We start from the raw sequence: 24,448 nt of genomic DNA, 5'->3' as shown, positions 1-24,448 counted from the left end.
GTACAATTGTGCTCATTTCACATGCCAGCAAGGTGATGCTCAAAATCCTACAAGCTAGGCTTCAGCAGTATGCGAACCGAGATCTACGGGAAGTACAAGCTTGATTTCGAAGAGGCAGAGATCAAATCACCAACTTCTGCTGGATCATGGAGAAAGCAAGAGAATTCCAGAAAAACTTCTATTTCTGCTTCATTGACTATGCTAAAGCCTTTGATTGTGTGGATCACAACAAACTGTGGCAAATTCTGAAAGAGATGGGAGTACCAGACCACCTTAGCTGTCTCCTGAGAAACCTGTACCAGGGTCAAGAAGCAACAGTAAGAACCAGACATAGAACAACCAATTGGTTCCAAATTGGAAAAGGAGTACAACAAGGCTGCATATTGTCGCCCTGCTTATTTAACTTATATGCAGAGTACATCATGAGAAATGCCGGGTTGGATGAATCACAGGTCGGAATTAAGATTGCCGAGAGAATTATCAACAACCTCAGATATGCAGATGATACCACCTTAATGGCAGAAAGCGAAGAGCCTCTTGTTGAGGGTGGAAGAGGAGAGTGCAAAAGCTGGTTTGAAACTCAACATTAAAAAAATGGGGCATCTGGCCCCATCACTTCCTGGCATATGGAAGGGGAAGAAATGGAAGCAGTGACAGATTTTATTATTATTATTATTATTATTATTATTATTATTATTATTATTATTTATTTCATTTCTATACCGCCCAATAGCCGAAGCTCTCTGGGCGGTTCACAAGAATTAAAACCAAACAACACACGATTTGTGTGATTTTATTTTCTTGAGTTCCAAGATCACCGCAGATGGTGACTGTAGGCATGAAATTAAAAGACGCTTGCTCCTTGGGAGGAAAGCTGTGGCAAACCTAGACAGCATAGTAAGAAGCAGAGACATCACTTTGCCGACAAAGGTCGGTCTAATCAAAGCTATGGTTTTCCCAGTAGTAATGTATGGCTGTGAGAGCTGGACTATAAGGAAGGCTGAGCACCAAAGAATTGATGCTTTCAAAGTGTGGTGCTGGAGAAGACTCTTACAAGTCTCCTGGAATGCAAGGAGGTCAAATCAGTCAATCCTAAAGGAAATCAACCCTGACTGCTCATTGGAAGGACAGATCCTGAAGCTGAAGCGCAAATATTTTGGCCACCTAATGCGAAGAGAAAACCCTCTGGAAAAGACCCTGATGCTGGGAAATACTGAGGGCAAAAGGAGAAGGGGACGGCAGAGGATGAGATGGCTAGATAGCATCACTGATGCAATGAATATGGATTTGAGCACACTCTGGGAGAGAGTGCAGGACAGGAAGGCCTGGCGTGCTGTGTTCCATGGGGTCATGAGGAGTCGGACACGACTGAACAACAAGAAGAAGTACATTCTACTTTGTTCAGTTGGACTTGTTTCCATATCAGGGTGCATAAGACTGAAGCCTTAGACTTCAATGATTTTTCTTAGTGGCCTTGCATTTTTATATGCCTTTTAAGCAGAGATAATGTTACAGAACACAAGGCATGTAATCTACATGGCCAATTTCGTTGCAAACTAATATGTTCTACTTGTTAGAGCAACCAGTTAGAACACATGCATGTTCAGGAAACATTAACTTCAGAACTGAGAACTTGATTTAAATCAGTGATTTAGAGAGCAACCCTATGTCCCCTAGAGAGCATCTGGGAGAGATAGGATTTTTCGGTTTCCCAGCTCTGAGCTTGTAGACAGCGCTGTGCGCTCGTAGCCGGGAAACCGTGCTCCCCGTCCCTGCCCCCTCTTAGCTTGCATGGAGAGAACCACACCAATAATGTGGAGCACGGAGGGATGAAAATGAGGTGTTCCTGGGGGCGGAGATGGGAGGAGACCACTGGAGCTGTTTTAGAAAGCTTCCTATGTGGTCTCCAGCCCTGTTCCTGCCCCCACCCCGAAGCCGCACTTAGACATATGAAAACACGTATCTAAGGCAAAGTGCAGGGTGGCTGTAGCATGGAGGGAATCCTCTCCTCTGTGCTACTTCATCCCTGCATTGGATAGGCAGTCGCCTCCAACTTCAGGGGAGGTTGGAGGCACCCATCTATTTCTATGGGATTGCGTCCTTAGGGAATGATCCTATGGCCCTTAGATAGTGTCTGAGGGGCCATAGGATAGTTCAGATTCCCAGATACGAGGTCAGAGACAGGGCTCCAACCTTGGAGTTAGGAATCAGAGCTCTGACCCACCCACCCGCGCATTCTCACAGCTAGCGTGGAAAGAATTGCTCTGGCTGCCATTCTGAGGTCAGGATCACAACCTCAGAGAGGCGGGGAAAGGGGGCAGTGGGCAACAAGGAGAGGAGACTGGAGAGGCCAGGATACAAGCTATCCTGAAGCCTCTCCAGCCTCCTTCCCTCCCCCTGAGACACTTTCGCTAGAGGGGCAAAAAAGTCTATCTAGCAAAAATGCAGCTTGGGAGGATGGGGAGGTGAAGTTCGCCTCTGCTGCTCCTTCCACCCTGCACAGAATGACTGATAACACCTGAGTTCAGATGTTTATGATCATCGCAATAGGATTATGCCCTTAAATTGCTATTTTTTTCTGAGTGATTTAAATTGATGCTTTAAATTGCCCTGACTTAGAATTATAGAATCATAGAATTGTAGGGTTGGAAGGGGCCTACAAGGCCATCGAGTCCAACCCCCTGCTCAACGCAGGAATCCAAGTCAGAGCATCCTTGACAGATGGCTGTCCAGCTTCATCTTGAATGCCTCCAGTGTGGGAGAGCCCACTCCCTCCCTAGGTGATTGGTTCCATTGTCGTATTGCTCTAACACTCAGGAAGTTTCTCCTGATGTTCAGCCGGAATCTGGCTTCCTGTAATTTGAGCCCATTATTCTGCGTCCTGCATTCTGGGATGATCGAGAAGAGATCCTGGCCTTCCTCGCTGTGACAACCTTTCAAGTACTTGAAGAGCCCTTTCATATCTCCCCTCAGTCTTCTCTTCTCAAGGCTAAACATGCCCAGTTCTTTCAGTCTCTCTTCATAGGGCTTTGTTTCCAGTCCCCTGATCATCTTTGTTGCCCTCCTCTGAACCCTCTCCAGTTTGTCTGCATTCTTCTTAAAGTGCAGTGCCCAGAACTGTACACAGTACTCCAGATGAGGCCTAACCAGTGCTGAGTAGAGGGGAACTAGTACTTCCCAGGATTTGGAAGCTATGCTTCTATTAATGCGGCCCAAAATAGCATTTGCCTTTTTTGCAGCCACATCACATTGTTGTCTCATATTCAGCTTGTGATCGACAACAATTCCAAGATCCTTCTCGCTTGTAGTGTTGTTGAGCCACTTAAACCAATCTGTCCTGTAAAAGGTAACTTCCCATGGTGTACACATTCATCTTCTTTTTCCTCACTGTTGTTTCTGATCAGCTTTGCTGTTTTTTTTTTTTTAATCATCGTATTTTTATTTTAATACAGAATGTACAAAATTATACAATTATTTAAACACTATGCTATTAAATACTACAATTATATAAACTAAATACTATGCTAATCATTAGAAAACATTTTGCAAGTTTTTGAAGTGCTACAGATAAGGAAAAAAAACACAAGAGATGAAATGTGCATAGCATGGAGCAATCCTACCACTATCATACAGACAACCACTGATGTAAGACCAAAGATGCATCCCATACAGCATCCTATTTCCTACAGTGGCCAATTAGTTGCCACTGTAGGCTCTCCAGAAAGGCTACAAGCAGGGCTTGAAAGCAATAACTCTCTCCCACCATCGCCCCCCCTTGACTTGGTATTCATTGGCTTACTGCCTCCAAAGATGGAGTTTCCATTTAGCCATCCATAACTAATAGCAGTTGATGGTTTTCCCCCCTCCATGAATACGTCTGATCCTCTTTTACATCTGGTTGCCATCACTACAGCTTGTGATAATGAACTCCATAACATTTATTTATGCGTGGCGTCAAGTAGCTGTCAGCCTAATTGCTTCACATTACTTGGCTATGCCACTAGGTGGCGATATGATCACAATCCTTCAGTCTATAAAATCAAATGCTGGATAACCATCCCTTTCAAAAATTCTTAAGGAATAGGGAGAGAAACAATGTTTCTCTCCCCTACCCAAACACTGGTAAAGAATTTAACAGTTGGCTTTCCCTGAGTTTTTCCCTGAGTTGAGTATACTCAAACGATGTGGTTGTGCATAAACGTTTGGCAACAAGAACCAAAACTCCTGAATAAAGATCAACTTTTACAGAAGGTTGAAACTGTACGGACAATGCTGAACGGGAGGAGGGAGTTGGAAAATTAAATGGGGAACTAAGAACATGATTATGAAAATGTTCAAGCAACTTTGTCTTTATTGGCCTGCAGTAACAAGATAAAATATAAATGCAACAAGTTATATGTTCAAACAAAATGGATCAGAAACAGCAACTGTTACAGATGCGAAGGCATCTTCCTTTGTTTGTGCAATCTTGGCATTTCTGAGCATGAACAAAAGGTCAGTGTTTGCCAGTCTTCAGAAGAAGGCTTCCCACAGGACTATGTTAAGGCAACTGCTTTGCACCAATCCCCAGCTGTTCGATTATTTTAAAAATCACATTGTGAGAGCCACAAGCTTCTCTCTGTCTATTCCCATAGTTTCCAAAGGACAAACATCTATTATCCTTAATTACTCTCACCCCCAAAAGTGGTATATATGAATAGATTGAAAGCCATTTTGTTTTTTGCAAAGACAGATTGTTGTAGCCAGCAAGTGTCAGTATACTTTTCCCAGCAGTTCCTGCATTATAAAGGCTTAAAATATATTGATTCAAGCAAAGAAGTGCCCTGTCAGGTTTCATTTGCATCCATCGGATTTCATGGGAGTAATGAATATTCTAGTTAGACATTCCAGTTTGATATTCTAGTTAGAGACTTGTGTTAATGCAAATGGTTGATCTTGTCTCTGAGGAAAAAGTCACTTTCCCCAGTGTTTTACTTAGCAAGCACCTCTTCCTGATTATATGATGCTGGACAGAGACTGGTAGCATTTGTATGACACAGAAACATAAATGTGATAAGAGGGAGATGTTAGGATTCCAATACAAAGAGATTCTTTTATCAGCAGAGGTGAAATTAGCTTTGGTTTGCTCCAGTTAAGTTAGCGCAGGTGCTTTAAAGATTGCTGCTTGGGGTGTATGTTTCAAACAATTTACTGCAGAATAGCTCCATTAATCTCTGTACTAGTCCAGAGAATGTGTCTCAAGATGTCATGTGTGAGTTCATACTGGTAGCCCAATCTAATTTATATTCACTTGAAAATAAGTCCACTGGGTTCAGAGAGGCTTACTCCCAGGTAGCTCTGCATAGAATTATGCAGAGCATAATCCTAAGCATGTTTACTCAGAAGTAAGTCTGAGCTCACTGGAACTTACTCCCTCCTGTGTACAGGATGGCAGCTCTGCACTGCAGTCCTACGTGCAGCTATGTGGAAATGAGCCCCATTGAACACAGTAGGATTTACTTCTGAGAAGAGGTGAACTCAAATGACTCCTCAAATTTTGCAGCCCCTTTCAGCATTAACATTGGTACTGCATTTTCTTCGTTTTCAGGGAGTAGAAAAACTCAGCACCCTTGTGAGGAAAGAGGTTACTCACAGGAATAGTGGCAGTGGTGGTGTCCTTCAAAATCTTTCTCTCACCTTAGTTTTGCTGTAGGCAGCAGTGATAGCAATAGAGCTCAGCAGCCCTGCTACCATTTTCTTTCCCACAGAATACCCCAGATGCACCAGCATTCCAGGGCATTGCATGTATGTGGAGAGGTGGGGGAGAGAATGGTGGCTGCCACAAAAAATGGCAGTCCCAGCTGGTGGCTGCCAGTCCCCCCCCCCCCCACACACACACAATGCCATGGAACAATACTGCATTTTGGGGAAATAAAAATGGTAACTGAGCCACTGAAAGAGAAGTAAAAAATAATAATAATGGAAGGCCCAATTGCTGAGGGTAAGCCCCCACCGGCAAATATGGTGAAGACCTTTTTTACTTTCTCAGGCTTTTTGGCCTTTCCATTTTCTTTTTAAAAAAATGTGTTGGTGCATTTTTAGTTCTTAGCACTGCTGCTGGCTTTTATGTTGGTTCCTACTTTGGTTTTATTCTGTTTTAAACTTATGGTTTTTATATTATGTTTTACTAATGTTATTGCATTTTATGGTTTTAAGTTTGTTTTGTGAACTGCCCAGAGAGTTTTGGCTAATGGATGGCATAGAAATGCAATCAATCAATCAATAAAAAATGACAGCAAATTTCACATGCACACAAAAATAAGCATAATCATCTGATTTCCCCTCCCCTGGGGAAATTATAAAAAATGTTTTTTCAGCAATTTTTATCTCAATTCTACTTCTACATAAACATGTATAGGATTGCTCTGTTAATCAGGTGCATAAAGCCACATTCAAGTGCTTGGGATGAGCACTTTCCCTTTAAGCACTTTTGTTCACTTCAGTACATCTCATAATAATTGCTACAGAGAACTGACTTTATTATCAGAACATTAATAATTTAACATAAGCCAATTTATTTTACAGCAGTATAAACCCTCTCTATCTTTATTCCCTACCAACACATCTCTCCTTCTAGTGCACATACACTAATAATGTTATTTTCCTGCAGACTAGATTTCCAGTTTTCATATACAAACTATTATAAATTACAATCTTCATGTTGCTTGCTCATGTAGAACATCCAGAGTGTTCATTGAGGTTTTACTAATTTTATCACATTTCCATACCACCCAATAGCCAAAGCTCTCTGGACAGTTCGCAAAAATTAAAAGCCTGAAATACATGATAAAACATAATCTAAAACCTTTAAAAATTCAAAACAAAACCAGAGTAAAAACCAACAGGAAGGAAAGATCTTAAAACACAACACATTTAAAAACAGAATTGAAGAACTAAACAGCCTGGGAAAATAAAAAGGTCCGCACCTGGGGTTGAAAAGACCACAATGTAGATGCCAGGTGAACCTCTCAGGATGCCTCATTCCACTACTGGGGTGCCACCCCAAAATGGCCCTCTCCTCAGTAGTCTCCCTCCTCACTTCTTGAGAAGTTTCACAAGCACCCGTCCCCAGTGGATGCCTTTAGATGAAATAAGGATTCCAATCCATGTTGTAGACTATAGCCACAATTCAAAGGGGTGAGCGTGCAGTTAAATTTTTCTGAAAATTCTGCTGTCAGTAGATGCACCCACAGAACCTCAACCTGCTTTTTAATTTCTTCCAAGTTTAAACAGCAGTTTGGAGTGTACGTACAAGAGTTTTAAGAAGAAAATTTGGGATAAATAACATGCATGTGCTTGTCATTTCACCTTTCAAAACTTTCAAACTAAATTTCCAGATTGTGTCTTTTAACCTGTGGGTTATACCATCTAAGAGTGAAATTTTCATAAACATTTGGGAACATGCATGGATTGTAGTCATGCAGCCTATGGGCATCTCTACACCAGCCTAAAATCCTGCATTTAAAATGGGGCTTTCTGCTTCTGTTTTAAATGCAGACTCCCTTTTTTACATGCTTCCTTTCCCCTGTATCCGAGTCTTCCATTCTTATTGATCTCGCTCCTCTTCTTGCTGCTTTTACTCTTTTCACTGAGGAAACGGAACACAACAGGGAAATTTGATAGCTCATTATCTGCGATCTATTTAAAAACAGAACAAAGGGCATTTAGTGCAGGAGTCGCCTTGAATGATCATGGCGTCATATAAAGAGCCTGTAAACTTCTGTGAAGGAGCAATCTTAATCACAGGATAAAAACTCAGTGTGAAGGAGCCCTATGTGTATGGAACCAGCAATGTTCTGGATTAGTGTAGAGTATTAGGATGTAATTTTACTGGTCTTATTTTCTGCTCAAAACAACAGTTTGCTATATAATACTTTGATTTCATTTTTCACACATAAGCAAAGGGTGCTTCCAGACAAATGGCTTCTAGCACTACGAATAAAAGAGCACTGTGCAGCTATTTCATCTTTTTCTCCTGAATGGATATACTTGGGCACCTGTTAAATTCTTAACAGATATTTGGGGACAGAAAAGAGATGGAAGAAGCTGTGGGAAAACAGAGGAGGTTTACAAGTGGAAGACAATGTCTTATAAAATTCTGTGAATGAGGCAGGGTGATTGCATGATTAAAAAAAAACCCTTGCCTAGAAGCACCTAACTAGATTTAATACATAAATAGTAAATTCCAAGACAGTGATAATATGAAATGGAGAAGTTATTACCTCTTTCCTTCCCTCCTTGGACATTTCACTTTGTGTTGGGTTACACTGGATAAAGCAGTGCATGAAACAGGTTATCTGTTAGCATCTCTACATATGTACCAAACCCAGTGATCTTTGAAGCTACTGGGACCAATGAAGAGTAACAGGTTTGAGTGTTACTGGTTACCATGTCTGTTTTACCATCAAGCTGTGATTATTTCAGTGAATGAGAGAATCATGTCTTTGTACAACTATTTCCACTAGATCCTGGAACCTGCAGTGTCCAGGCTCAGTGGGTTTTTTTTAACAGATTTCCAAACAAAGTCATCAAGCCTTCATTTTCTCACAAAACATTAACCTGTGAGCAATCCCAACATGGAGAGCTTTAGATGACTTTACACAAAACATTTGTCTCATGACCCTTGCCCCCAAACTTTTATGAAATCATCCTGCCACTGTACAACTGAAAAGGTTATCAACACTTTTGTTGCATAATTCACAACAAAAACAACCTTCATTATGTGTTTCTGCATTGCAGTGAATGTAGTTTCAAGGAAGCCAAGAGCAGGATAAATGCATGCTCTGTCCCCAAAAGGCCCAAAGAAAAGCATGGGGCAGGGGGTTCTGAAAGGGGGGCAGTTATGGCTCTTCAAAGATGGCAGTATGAGCTTGCAAACTTCATCAGATGTGTGTTGCAGATGATAAAAAAGGCAGTTGCCTATGAAAGTTCATGGCACAACAACCAGTTAATCTCTAAAGTACCACAGTCCTTTTAGGCATGACAGATTTATTGTACTCTTCTGAAATATTTTTTCATACCAATTGCATGGCGGGGGGGGGGGGACCTATGCAATACCTTAACACAATGGTTAGCCTGGCCCTGAATGACATTCTGTTGATGTCACTGGATGTAATAAAATAAAAAGGCACACTATTTCAGTGCCTAGGAATACATCCCTTTTTGAGAGTAAAATTCAGGTAATCTTGCTAACCCTTCCTTTCTAATAATGGAGAAAAGTGACTCTGATTCACACCACTTTATTGGACAAACAGAATCTGTTTTAAAATGGATGTCGATCATTCACAATCTTTTTCCCAACCAGCTTTGCACTTCCATTGTCTACAGAGAAGTTTACAACAAGGAGTATCTCCTTGCAGGAAGGAGACCTTATAAAAGTCACACTTAGGACACCTTATAAAAGTACATATCCAAAGAATTTTAGAGGTTAGCACAGCCTTCCCCAACCTGGTGCCCTCCATATGTGCTGGACTACAATTCCCAGCATGCCCCAGCCAGCCCTGGGAAGATGCTGGGAATTGCAATCCAACACATCACCAGGGCACCAGGGGATTGGGGAAGGCTGGGTTACAGCATATAATACAGCAAGCATACACACAATACATATAAGGAACATAAATATCTTTACATATCATGTAGGTTTTTTGGGTACAACTTCAGTACTGAGTAAACCAGAGTTTAGAATGCAACAGAGGCTGGTACCTTCATCCTAAATATACCATCCTATTGATTCCAGTTGTGAAAATGCATTTTTAGACATCATGAATTGAATCCTTGTCTCAGCTTGGAGAAGCTCAAGGCAGCTTTCTGATGAGTAAAGGACAGGACAAGACAACAATAGCATAGTTAAGCTTCCCCAGCAAATCTCTGAGGCCACATCAATCACCTGTCCTATGAATTTTCATTTTGCCCTCATGCATGTTCAAACAATGCAGTGGATTTACACTGCAAGAAGGTAGATTCAATGTAAAGGTTAGGTAAACTTCCTAACTATAAGCAGTTCAGCTTAATGAATAACCTGCCAGCAAGGATGTGAAGTCGAAAAAAGTCTGAACAGATTCTGTTGGGATGCTTTAAGTTGAAGGTGTGGGACTGTGAAGTTGGACTCTGTGATGCATTTGTTCCTTCAAACACAGTATTTCTTACTTGCTTAATTTGAATGTAAAAAAAAACAAAACAGCCCCCAACATCCCATTGTTTAAATCAAAAACCAAATTTGTGATCATCTAACTACACATGCATTAGACTAGAGAGTCACTTTCATGATCTAACCTCTAGCCCCCTTCATACAGCCCTTTCAGCATTAAGATCTCAAACTATGCCAATTTCTCAAGAGGTGCTGACATAAGATTCCATTTCACAAGTGATTATGCATATAGGGATCATAGATATTAGAAGATTATGCCATTTTATTATATTGTTCCATCAATGCTATGCCTAGAGAGAAATGCTTATCTAAACTGTTGATCTGTATGTCAAATTTCAGTGATCCGTGTAAAATAGAATATACGTTGCACAACTAAGGGAAATAGGGAGTTACAAAATTTGCAGAGGCAGCATAGAAGCTGAGGAGAAAGTCTGTAGAAATAAATGTTGTGAATTGACAAGAAATTCATTTGTATTAATATGTATTGCTAAAGTCCCCTGAAGGAAACTACTTCTATTTTATCATCATTTTATGACATTATAATGACTCTTTGATTAAACAATGAATCATTTGATTACAATGACAATGACGACAACAAGGTACCTATTTGCAATTTTATAGTCTGGAGGTTAAATATAACCTCCAAACCAACATCTTGATACATGCACACAGTCCTGATGAATCAAACAGCACAAAGTCCCCATGTAAGCTTGGTAAGATTGGAGATGAAAGGCAGCTTAAGATATTTTGGACCTCAACAGCTGGGCATGTCACTGACACACCCCAGTTGCAGTGAGGCCAAAGTTGATGGCCTCCAAAGTATCAGTGTATCTATAATCATTGCAACAGAAAGTCCAGTCTAACTGAGTACTATATATTTATTCAGCTCTCCTTTCAAGACATTGCACAATCATTGCACCGGACAAAATATGTGCAGAGATTGCCATTTTTCTCCTCTTTACGAGAGAAGGTGGTGAGAAGAGAAATGGAACAATCCCCAACTAGTCTGGGATACTGTGTGCGTGCGTGAGTGTTCTTTTTTGTGTCCACATGCTATTAACTACGGGTGGTATTTATATGACAGTAAATCCTAGATCCATACAGAAAGCTTGCTATCAGAAGTGGACAAAAATGAATGAGAGGCCAGCAATAGGTCAAAAAGAGAATGTGAAAGATTAATATGACTGGACATACAGTCAGGGCCAGAAATATTGGAACAAGGATAACTGTTTTGGCAGTTGACCTCTGTACACCACCACATTGAAGTTGAAAAGAAACACACCCAGATGGGAACGAAGTCAGGGCTTCCAGCTATAATTCAAGGGGATTGACAAAAGTGGGGCACTAACCATTCAGGAAGGACAGCCAGTGGCATACACACACATCCATCGCTGGTGGCCCATAAGTAATGGAACAAACCAACATCATTTCAAACTTAAGGATCACCTTTAATACCTGGATGAAAATCCTTTGCAGTCAATGACTGCCTGAAGTCTGGAACCCATGGACATGACCAATGGTGAATTTCCCCCCTCAAGATGCTTTGCCAGGCCTTTACTGCAGCTGCCTTCCACTGCTGCTTGTTTGTGGGTCTTTCTGCCTTCAGTCTTGTCTTCAGTAAGTGAAAAGCATGCTCTATTGGCTTGAGATCAGGTGACTGACTTGGCCATTGAAGAACATCCCACATCTCTGGTCTTGAGAAACTCTTGGGTAGCTTTTGCTGTATGTTTTGGGTCATTATCCATCTGCAATATGAAGCGGCATCCTATCAGTTTGGCAGCATTTGGCTGAATCTGAGCAGAAAGTATAGCCCTATACACTTCAGAATTCATCCTGCTGCTTTCATCAGCAGTCAGGTCATCAATAAACAGCAGTGACCCGGTTCCATTGGCAGCCATACATGCCATGCCATAACACTGCCTCCACCATGTTTGACAGATGATGTGGTATGCTTTGGATCATGAGTTGTTCCTTTCCTTCTCCATACTTTTCTCTTCCCATCATTCTGGCACAAGTTGATCTTGGTTCAAAGAATCTTATTCCAGAACTGGACAGGCTTTTTTAGGTGTTTGCTGGCAAAGGCTATTCTGGCCTGTCGGTTCTTGAGCATTACCAGTTGTTTGCACCTTGTTGTGAAGTCTCTGTATTTACATTCATAAAGCTGTCTCTTGACTGTAGATGTTGACAATGACATGCCTACCTTCGCAAGAGTGTTCTTGACCTGGCTAGATGTTGTGAAAGGGTTCCTCTTCACCATGAGCAGAATTCTGCGGTCATCCACTTTAGTTGTCTTCTGTGGTCTTCCAGGCCTTTTGTTATTGCTGAGCTTGCCAGTTAATTCCTTCTTTTTCAGGATGTTCCAAACTGTTGTGTTAGCCACTCCCACTGATTTTGCAATCTCTCTGATGGGTTTATTTTCTTTCCTCAGCCTAATGATGGCCTCTTTCACTGGCATGGATACCTCTTTGGACCTCATGTTGGGAGTTCCAGTGAACAGCTACAAAATGCAAATGTAACACTCAGAGCCACCTCCAGGCCTTCTATCTGCTTGATTGGTCATGGGGTACCCAGGAAACAGGCCACACCTGGCCATGTAGCTGCTAGTCAGCCATTCATTCCATTACTTATGAGCCACCAAGGATGGGTGTGTGTGTATGCCACTGGCTGTACTTCCTGAATGGTTAGTGCCCCACTTTTGTCAAACCCTGTGAATTACAGCTGAAAGTCCTGACTTCGCTCCCATCTGGGTGTGTTTCCTTTCAACTTCAATGTGGTGGTATACAGAGGCCAACTGCCAAAACAGTTATCCTTGTTCCAATATTTCTGGCCCTGACTGTAGTTCATATAAAGAATTAAGACTATAATTCAATTGATTTCTTTTATGAGCAGCTCACATTATAATGTGCTAAGAGCAGGAGGAAACAGACAAATATCAAGGTGTTGAGAAGGCAGCTACAGCCTGATCCCTGTATGGGAACTGTTGTTCATCCAGCTATTAAAATCATTGTGCCACCATGCCAGAGGCTTGACGGATGGAAGGCAGTATGTTATGGTAGGAGACTTGCTTAAGCCCTCTTCTAGTCAAAGGGCACAGTTACAAGGTACTCAGACCAATGTTTTTCCCCCTTACTATAACCCATTCTGAGGAGCCTCATGTGGCACAGAGTGGTAGGTGGCAGTATTGCAACCGAAACTCTCCCTACGACCTGAGTTTGATCCCAGCAGAAGCTGGTTTTCAAGTAGCCGGCTCAGGTCGACTCAGCTTTCCATCCTTCCGAGGTTGGTAAAATGTGTACCCAGCTTGCTGGGGGAAAGGTAGTCACGACTGGGGAAGGCAATGGCAAACCACCCCACTATAGTCTGCCATGAAAACACCAGTGCAAGCGGCGTCCCTCTAGGAGTCAGCAATGACTCGGTGCTTGCACAGGAGGAACCTTTCCATAACCCATTCTCCATGGAACTAGCTTTCTACTGCCATTCAAACCAGACCATCTGTCCCAACTTTTAGGAGGAAGAGTTGTGAAAGTTCTTACTTGGGCATTTGAATGCATTGCTTGAAGACCAGTTTTTGCAATTATTACGTTTAGTTTAAATGCAATTTTATTCATAAGATTATTTCAGTTTATGATAAGCTACCTGGATCTTATATAAAATAAGCATGGTGTGTGTGTGTGTGTGTGTGTGTTTGTGTCTGTTAAGCGCTCCTTGGAGGGCTCTCTCAGTCTAATCCAGTAGCCAAGTCCAGACGCAGACAAAGGGATTCTTTTCAAAGCTTTATTCTTCTCTTACAACTTACAACTCTACAGATAGCAACTAGATCTGAGCAGCAGCATCCCTATGCCCTAAGTTGGAACAGTTGGTCCCCGTTTGAAAAGCAATTACTGGCAGACCCCTGAATATAAGGACTAGGGAGAATCCCTCCCCTTTTCCCTTGGATCCTCTGGGCGCAACCGTTCTTTGAGCGCCAACCGGGCACTACGCCTCCTTTCCGCGCCCTCCATTTGGCGCCGCTCTCTGCGTCTGCGCCGCGCATCCAACCAGTCTGCTATCGGTGCTGGGTCACTCCCTGGACTGCTTTCTAATCTAGGAATGTTGGTGGGAGGAATCTCTGTCAGCTGCGGGCCCTGGGAAAAGGGGCGTGCTCCTCTCCCAGGAGCGACTGCTCTTCCTCCGAATCAGAACTACTCTGGGATTCTATGGGCTCAGTGTCCACCCTGACAGTGTCAAATAAATACTTGTTTCTTCTCCCCTACACCTCCACTGCAATGAGTCATTTTTCGCAGGTGGAAGATTGAATTAATACCAAGTTCGATCTGTCCCTGCTCCTCCACCTGGAATTCCTGTGTTATAGTCAGGAACTATCTTGTCAAATGTAGTTGGTGTCATCATGGAACACGTGTCAACATGTTTCAGAGTATCAGAGGTTGCACTGGCACAACCATCAACAATGCTTGCCAACTTGTTATTTGGGACTATGTAAAGGGTGAAAGAGGAGAGTGCAAAAGCTGGTTTGAAACTCAACATTAAAAAAACGAAGATCATGGCATCTGGCCCCATCACTTCCTGGCATATAGAAGGGGAAGAAATGGAAGCAGTGACAGATTTTATATTCTTGGGCTCCAAGGTCACTGCAGATGGTGACTGTAGCCATGAAATTAAAAGACGCTTGCTCCTTGGGAGGAAAGCTATGGCAAACCTAGACAGCATAGTAAGAAGCAGAGACATCACCTTGCCAACAAAGGTCCGTCTAATCAAAGCTATGGTTTTCCCAGTAGCAACGTATGGCTGTGAGAGCTGGACTATAAGGGAGGCTGAGCGCCGAAGAATTGATGCTTTCGAACTGTGGTGCTGGAGAAGACTCTTACGAGTCCCCTGGACTGCAAGGAGGTCAAATCAGTCCATCCTAAAGGAAAGCAACCCTGACTGCTCATTGGAAGGACAGATACTGAAGCTGAAGCTGAAATATTTTGGCCACCTAATGCAAAGAGAAAACTCCCTGGAAAAGACCCTGATGCTGGGAAAGACTGAAGGCAAAAGGGGAAGGGGATGGCAGAGGATGAGACGGCTAGATAGCATCACCGATGCAATGAATATGAACTTGAGCACACTCCGGGAGAGAGCGCAGGACAGGAAGGCCTGGCGTGCTATGGTCCATGGGGTCACGAAGAGTCGGACACAACTGAACGACTGAACAACAACAAATTCATTTTTCCTTGATGAAAATAATATTGTATGAAATAGTGATTTATTTTGCCACAACATGTAATGGATGAGGCACACCAATTCACTGTACCCATTCCAAGGTTTGCTCCAACTAGGCTGACTTTTGTTTTGGTGTCATGACAAATTTGGCTAGTCATGTGTCTAGAATGGCCAGCATACCCTTCACTGTTTGTATACAATAAGTATACAGTCACTGCTGAAGGAGGAGGAGGAAGAGGGGGAAGATATTGTTGATGAGCTGGGAATATGCTGAACTCCTCCACATGACTACTTGGCTCAATTTGAAACAAATACCTGGCAGGTCAAGAAAGTCAACACTATCACCACACATGTCAGGATAAGTTGTCAACCACCCTTTCCTCACTTTTGATTACATAAATTATTCAGGTATAGCATTTGCTGTGTTGAATCTTCCCAAATGGTTGCTGTAGCCCAGTGCACTACACAAGAGGTGCTTAAGGATACGCTGAACATGAGGGTTGAAAGAGAAGGGAAAATGTGGCATGCCTGAAGTTTCCTGGGGCAGTAAGATTGTCCCACTGACTTTCATGTGCACATGTGGGGCAGAGAACAGTGTACTTGGACTGAGGTAAACTGGCACTCTTGTCCCCCTGGCTCATTCTACAAAATCAAAATCATAATCATACATCAAGAACAACTGTCCATGTCTCCTAGCAAGGCCCACTAACTTTCAGAGCACTTGTTTTAGTTAGAGTTTTACTGAACAATTCTCACTTCAGGCCTGGAAAAATGTTTTCAGGTCTTAGAAAACAGCAGCTACCAAGCACTGATGCCCAAACTTGGCCTCTGTCTACTGCACATATGCAGCTTTGTTACTTTCCACACCATTCTGATTTCCATGCACACATGAGCACCTGGCCCTCCCTGCTAATTCTGGGAGGCCCATACTGCGTTTGCTGCTCTGTGAAGGCGAGAACAAAGCTCCTTGCCAAGCAGCATGGGACTCTGCTTAGACCTTTCAAACTACTGCTAGCAGGCATGTTATATGCCACCAATAGTGTACCTGGCACTGAACAGAAACGGTGGTAAAACAAGAATGTGGGAGATGTGGCAGAAAATAAAGATCTGGGATGTGGCAGGAGTCAGATAGATAGCAGTGGAGGAGAAGGGAAGGGGGCTAAGAAGCATGGACTGGCAGGAAATAGCGGCATTTAAAAAACCCCACAGTAGAGAATTATGCCTTCGTTGTGCAGAAATTGATCAAATGCTATCTTTCTTGTCCTGTACCCTGCAACATGCCTGCAGCAGATGCAGATTACAAAGGGAAAGGAAGCTGGTTCCCACCCCTGTGAAATGTGTATGCATCTTTGAGTAATAACATGGTGTTGCCATGGATACACACTCTATTTCACTGCCTGTGATCAGGCCATATAGTTACGCACCCCTTATGTGCGACATGTGGTGAGAAGCAATGTAAAAGCAAGGAACTTGCAAAATTTATTTAGATTAAAGGCGCACGCACACACCAGTCTACAAAATGTGTGGTACATTGAGCTCCTATTCCCCAATTCAGCTGGGGGGGGGGGTTGAGGCTATTTTGGGAGCATTTTAAAGCTGGGAGTCATCTTGTCCTACCCCCTTACCACACACACAGAGCCATATACCCATCAACTCCACACAGATCATCAGCACATGCTATCCAGGATACAATGCGCTACAAAGAGAAGGCAAGTGCACTGTCGCAAGGCAAGAAGAGGCAAAGGAAGCCAAACAAGAATAATAATGAAGTCTTTAGATCTGGTTGATCAGCAAGGAGGAGCACTCGCTGAGGCCAAAAAGGAAGTCACTGACCCAAGATTTCCATGTTTATTTTCTGCATGGTGTCTGGGGAGCAATAGGGCCTGCTTCACACTGCCTGAGATCAACCTGGGCATCCCTTATCAAGTGAATGCTCCCTACTTTCAGGGGTCATAGCTCAGTGGTAGAGCACATGCAGAAGGGCTAAGGTCATTTGACCCTTGGCATTTCCAGTTCCCCCAAAAAGAGAGGGGATTAGGTAGCACGTGATGGCAAAGACCTCGGCCTCCTGAGACCCGGGAGAGTTGCTGCTGCCACTCAGAACAGACAATACTGGGCTGGATGGGCAAATCATCCGACCTGGTAGAAGGCAGCTTCTTGTACCAGGTCAGGGAACACCAGGGCTGGTAGGCTGGAACTACTTGTGGGTTTTCTGCAGGTAATTAGTTGGCCACTGTGTGAACAGAATGCTGGACTAGATGGACCTTTGGTCTGACCCAGCACAGCCCTTCTTATGTTCTTATGACATAAGACTCTTGCGAATGCCCCAGAATGCTATGTACTCTTATGCCCCACCCCCACTGGATCCAGGGGGCCCACTGATGTTCTCTAGCCTGAGGGAGCCCCCAAACCTGCAGCCTACCTTGCTCCAAAATCATGTCGTATTCAATCCCATCCGTCCCGACCTGATACAGTTCTTTTCGTTGGTCTTGTCTTCCTTGCTAAAGCCAAACTAATCCCTGACAATCATGAAAAAACTAAAATTTAGGGGCTTCTCAATAACATCGTGTCTGAATCTCATGATACTTCAAGCTTTAAAAAAAAGCATTTCATAGGAGAACTGAGTATATCAATGGGTAAATAGACACAGACATAGTTTGGCTGTAGGAAAAAAATGCTTATCCAGCATTCTGGAGAATATCTGGTTTTAAAGCAGCACCACAAATCTCTCTTCTCTTGTCTACTCAAGAACCAGTAATCAGTTTAGTGACCAGAAGACAAGGAGAACTAGCATCCTATGCCTTTCAAGGCCAACAGATGTAAGATTTGAAGAGTAGTGACAGGAGATTCTTCACTCACCATAATCTAATCTGTCATGAGGTTTGGTTTAAGGCAGCTTTCCCCAACCTGGCGCCCTCCAGATGTTTTGGACTACAGTGTCCAGACTTCCTGTCCATTGGCCATGCTGGCTGGGGCTGATGGGGTTGAAGTCCGCAACATCTGGAGGGCACCAGGTTGGGAAGGCTGGTTTAAGGGGTGACCAGAAGCAATAGAGTACTGAGCTCCTGTACCTTTAGCAGCTGAGTTGAAGAAGGCATTTTGGCAGGTTGTCATACCTCTCCAGTGCAAAGTTGAGAAAAGACACAGAATCACAGAATAGTAGGGTTGGAAGGGGCCTATAAAACCATCGAGTCCAACCCCCTGCTCGATGCAGGAAGCTAAGTCAAAGCATTTTGACACACCAGTCAAAATTCTCTTATATATACAGATTGACTAAAGATACAAGAGCCTTATCATCTACTGCATCCATCATCCTTTTGGGGTTGTCTGTGTCTTGTTTCAAAACCTCCGAACAGCTCTAAAATCAAAGACGTCTTCACCTCTCATCACCCACACGCAAGACTGAGGACTCTTCGCAATAATTCTACATCAACCAGCTTTTATGGTCAACAAATCCAGTGAGATGCAACCCTGTGTTAAAGACAAACACACACATACACACACACCTACCTTGCAGTCATCTTATCCCAGTGGGTCCAATTACACAGTCCCCGAACTTGCTATATATACCTTCTCTTAACTACTGAGTGACCACAACCCAACTCCTGAAATAGAGTGACAGGAGGTAGTGCTTCTAGGTCATGGGCTAGGTTTTCAGCCAGATGTGAACTCTAGCACCTCTACAAATTAACAGCCAGCTTTTATCCATTATTGTAGCAGCAAATCACCACACAACAGAAGGAGATGGAAGGAGAAGCCAATCGTGGCTTACCCAGATTTTTCAAGGAGCTGGCTTTGCTCTGTGCAGGGCTCTACAAGCAAGTGTATTGCACAAGTAAAAGTTGCTTCACAGAACATACTTCCAGGTGGTGGAGGGGGGAGGTTTTGGAGAGAATGTCATCTGATTAGCAGGTGCTGCTCAACCAATAAGGCTCCCCCCATCTAGGCTCCCCCCCTTTCACCTTCCATAAAATCCCGGAAGGTTTCCTCCTGGGTTACTACATAAATCACGACCCCTCTCCCCCCCGCCCCCCCAGCATTATTTACTCCCTTAAAGAACAATCACTAAAGAAACACCATGTTCTCTCTGCCCTGATCTGCTGATGCTGCAATCAATCGACGCTTCGACATTAAGGCTCCTAAATGCATTTTGATTCACGGGAATCTAGTAACTTCAGGAGTGCACATTTCAGGGACAAGCCTCATTGAGCACAATGGAAGTTACCTCTGAGTAGACATACATATGTTTGTGCTGGGAAAGACAGAGGGAAAACAAAGGGATGGGAAACCAGCCCCCTCTCTAAGGATGCTGTGGAGGATCCGGTGATCAAAGGTGGAAGTAGTTACTTCCAAATGGCAATAAACCAAACAACAGAGAAGCACAGCTTTGGGAAAGTGCTTTACAGCCTTTAGGGAATTAGTGCTTTAAAATCTGCTATTACAATTGAAGGGAATCTCTGTAAATGCTGAAATGTGCATTCAAGGTGCAAGCCTCATTGACCACAATGGGAGTTACTTCTGAGGAGACACTAATTGGTTTGTGCTGGGAAACACAGGGACAGGAAACACCCCTTGACCGGGGTCACGGTGAAAGGCACACCCTTTGGCAGGGCTAGCAGACTCGAGATCAATGCAGGGGCTGGGGCACACAACAACTATACTGTGGAAAACCCAACTTAAGGAAAAGAACTGGACTCTTAGCAGTCTCACGAAATCCAATTTTTCCGTGATAAGCTCCAGGGTGGCTGCTGGATGGCCACAATATCATGACACCCCCCAGGCATACAATAAACCAAGTGACTCAGTCAGCTCATCCAAGACTAAGGCCAAATGACACGTCACCTTAGGAATTTAACCATTTCCGCCCCTGCTGTGGTCCTGAGAAAAATCCCTCCTCTGAAGCTGGTATTTACTTTGGCGGGAATTTTCCCACTGACAGGAAGGCAAAGGCGATTACATTTAAAGAAGACAGAGCAACCAGATCCAGTACATGACAGTGTAGAGAAGAAGGGCTGGATCCAGAAACCTTGATCCACACCCAGAAGGATACTGCTGGCAGAATGGGACATCCGTGTCCTCTCTCCCATCCCCATGCAGCCTCCAAATCTCCTCCAGAGCTTGGAGGACCCTCCAAAGAGATCTGGAGGGTGTGCAGGGCTGGAGTGGGGTCTGGGAGGGGAGGTATCCTTTCACATGTGGAATGAGTTTCAGGATTCAACCATGGGAATGTTGGCAGCTATGGCATTTCTCATCTCAAAAATGACGTCCAAATCAGTCCCCCATCAGTAGCCACGGATTTAGACAAAACACACTTGAGTGGTGGGCTAGGAACAGACTTTTACTGGAGATATAACAAACTTACATCTCAGGGTAAGTTGGCTGTGGTCAGCCCCATGGTCAGCATCCCTTGCAGGAGGAAGAAGGAAGAAGATAGGAAAGTAGAGGGAGGAGACAAGAAGAAGGCAGAACAACCTCCCAGAGATCTCCTCCCACCTCACTCAGGTACACTTTAACCCTTCAAACTCAGGTTAAGTGACTCATGGCCCTTGTCCCTCCAACAAAAAAACATTGTAGTTTCCCCTTCTGTACAGCAGTCAAAGTGTATGAGACCCCTGTGTTCCACTGCATCTGTTGATCCTAAATCTGTGGTTTTCAAGCTTCCTTCCTTCCTTCCTTCCTTCCTTCCTTCCTTCCTTCCTTCCAGAAACTGTTTTATAGCAAGTCATCTGCCATGGAACCCTTGCCTGTTGGAGAGGATTAAGGAGTGGGGCATGTTCCAGGGTGCATATAGCCAGCTCACATGGAGCACCAGCCAGGCCAACTGGGCTTCATTGTTCCCTTCTGTGAACAGAGAGCGCACCTTACGAAACACCCACCATTCTTATGAGGTTGTACATTGTATGGGATAATGGGTAGTGTGAGCGAGCTACCTTTCCAGGGAAGCTTATTACTAATCTTCTCATTCAGGGACACCTGATAAGCTTCCATAAAACCCCAGGGTTCCTAGAAATACAGTTTTGGAAACTACCAGCATAAAGGAATGGTAGACATTGGGCTGACATATTGCTAATGATTCTTTCTCTTTCAGATCCTTAAAGCCCAACTCTCAAGGATTATTACAGTTGGATGACAGGCACACTAACCTTTTAGAATTCTTTGGGAATGTCAATAAACAGGTAGACAGGGGTGATCTGGTAGACATTGTTTACTTGGACCTCCAAAAGGCTTTTGACAAAGTCCCTCACTGAAGACTCCTGGCCAAACTTAGCAGTCATGGAATAAGAGGAAAGGCATATAGTAAGATCTGATCCCTCTTACAGATCAGTAACTGCTTAAAGAACAGAAAGCAGAGAGTAGGAATAAATGGTAAATTCTCCCAATGGAGGGAAGTAAATAGTGGGGTTTTAGGACCAAAGCTTTTCAACCTGGTCATAAATGATCTGAAATTAAGAGTGAGCAGTGAAGTGGCCACGTTTGCGGATGACACCAAATTATTTAGGGTGGTTAAAACAAAAAGGGATTGTGAAGAGCTCCAAAAGGATCTCTCCGAATGGGGAGAATGGACATCTAAATGGCAAATGTGGTTCAATGTAAGCAAGTGTAAAGTGATGCATATTGGGGCAAAAAATCCCAACTTCAAGTATAGCCTGATGGGATCTGAGCTAGCAATGACCGACCAGGAAAGAGATCCTGGGGGTGTGGTGGACAGCTCCAGATGTCAGCCCAGTGTGCAGCTGCTGTAAAAAAGGCAAACTCCATGTTAGGCATAATTAGAAAAGGAATTGAGAATAGAACTGCCAATATCATACTGCCCCTATACAAATCTATGGTGCAACCACTCTTGGAAAATTGTGTACAGTTCTGGTCACCACACCTAAAAAAAGATATTGTAGAGATGGAAAAGGTGCAAAAAAGGACAACTAAAATGATCATGGGGCTGGAGCATCTCCCCTATGAGAGAAGGTTACAACAGCTGGAATTGTTTAGTTTGGTAAAAAGGAGGGTAAGGGGAGACATGATAGAGGTCTACAGAATTATGCATGGTGTGGAGAATGTGGGTAGGGAGACATTTTTCTCCCTCTCTCAAAATACTAGAACCCGGGGTCATCCTATGAAGCTAATTGGTCGGAGATTGAGGACAGATAAAAGGAAGCACTTCTTCACACAGCGCATAGACTATGGAATTCGCTACCACAGGATGTAGTGATGGCCACCAATTTAAAAGGGGACAAATTCCTGGAGGAAAAGGCTATCAGTGGCTACTAGTCTTAATGGCTATGTGCTACCTCCAGTACCAGAGGCCGAGAGCCTATGTACACCAGTTGCTGGGGAACATGGGTGGGAGGGTGCTCTTGTCCTGCTTGTGATTTCCTGGTCAACAGCTGATTGGCCACTATATGAACAGGATGCTGGACTAGATGGACCCTTAGTCTGATCCAGCATGACTCTTCTTATGTTTTTATGTTCACAGGTAGGAGGGAAAAGATTTTGTTAACCACCTGAATCAACATGCTTCCAGATGAGGTTTTATTGTGCAAACACCTTGCCTCATTTCTGGAATTTCGCAGGGGTTCAGACAGTGCTGACTCCAGGTTGTGGAGGTCCCTTGGGCAGGGCACCCTCCAGGATCCCCCTCATTCACTGAGCGTACCTTCTCACTGCCATTGTCATCAGCTGCTACTGTTTCTCTTCCTCCCTTCCCCGCCCCTCCTCCTCACTGCTATCACTTGCTTGCTTACTGGCTCTCTGCCTGTCAAGCAAGTGGTAGCAAGTGAGCAGGGGCATCTACTGCTCCTCCTTCTCACCACCACCATTGTCTGGGACACAGCAAGAGGCAGGTGAATGAACAGGTTGCAAGGATGAACAGGTGGAGCAACTCCAGGGTTTTCTGGTCAGTGGGCCCCTGCCAGGCTGTGGGCCCAACCACGATGGCCCTGGGTTCAGATGTTGTTGTTTTCCGCTTGTAACCCTCCCATGTTCTCCCATCACGTCTTCCATCTTTTTTCTTACCGAGAATATCCATTGAGGAGGGAAAGACAGAATAGTTGCACAACGCCTTTTGATTGGTAGTGCTAGGAGCCATCTGTCTGGAAGTACCCTGTCTTTCTCTTAGGGTTTCTCTACACCAGGATTTTACCCTGAACCTTTACTGGGGCTTCTGCTTCTGGATTCTTTGCGGGATTAAGCTCGGATCCTTTACACATGCCTACATGTGCTTTTTTGCAAGGATTTCCTCTCTGTCGAGTTCTATATGTTTCAATATACAGCCACTAGATGGTGCTGTGGTATAGTAAAATAGCAGAAGTACATGCAGCTGTTGCAGCATTTCATCAAGTTTCTAGAAAAAATGCCAGACTTACCCCAACCTTAACCCCCCCCCCCCCGATAAAGGTTATAAAACACAGGACAGGCCTTGGAGGTTGATGATGTCATGTAAAAGACCCGCACACTTCCGTGAGTATCCAATCATCAGCACACGATAAAAGCCTCATGTAGAGATGTCCTTATTCACATCCTAACAAGCAATGGCAAGATGTGAAATTAAACAGGGATGTTACTCTCCTTCACACTGCTTGGGGGCGATAGAGAGCTAAAACCACTAAATGTGGTTAGGACAAACTCCCTTCTCTGTGTTTATGTGCTTCCTATAGGGAAGAACTCTGTTGCAAACTCTTACCTGGGAAGTTGGGGAGTCTGTAGTTTCAAAGCACTAACTACTGAGGAATTCTTTTCTGTAGGAAATGGATGAACACAGTAAATCCAATATCCTCAGCCCAAGCAATTAAAAACACCACTGGCATAAAACAGATTTTGGGACATTCGAGGTATGCTTGGCATTTCTGGAAAACCTTTATTTATATTCAGTGAACACAAAATGCTCCCCTTTAGTGCTAGTACTTGATTGCTCTAAAATGGGGATCAAATCTTGACGATAAACTAGCAGAGAACAATGGCTTGGGAGAATAAGCTAAGTGATTAACATTATTTCAACTTCCAGAATTTAATAATAAAAAAAATAATATTTTGTTTAAAAGGTAGACTTGAAAGCCTTCAGCATAA

Source organism: Heloderma suspectum, chromosome 2 (assembly GCF_057233095.1).
Source record: "Heloderma suspectum isolate Gila_16-S chromosome 2, 16-S_ref, whole genome shotgun sequence".
Lineage (NCBI taxonomy): Eukaryota > Metazoa > Chordata > Lepidosauria > Squamata > Helodermatidae > Heloderma > Heloderma suspectum.
This window is presented reverse-complemented; position numbering follows the sequence as displayed.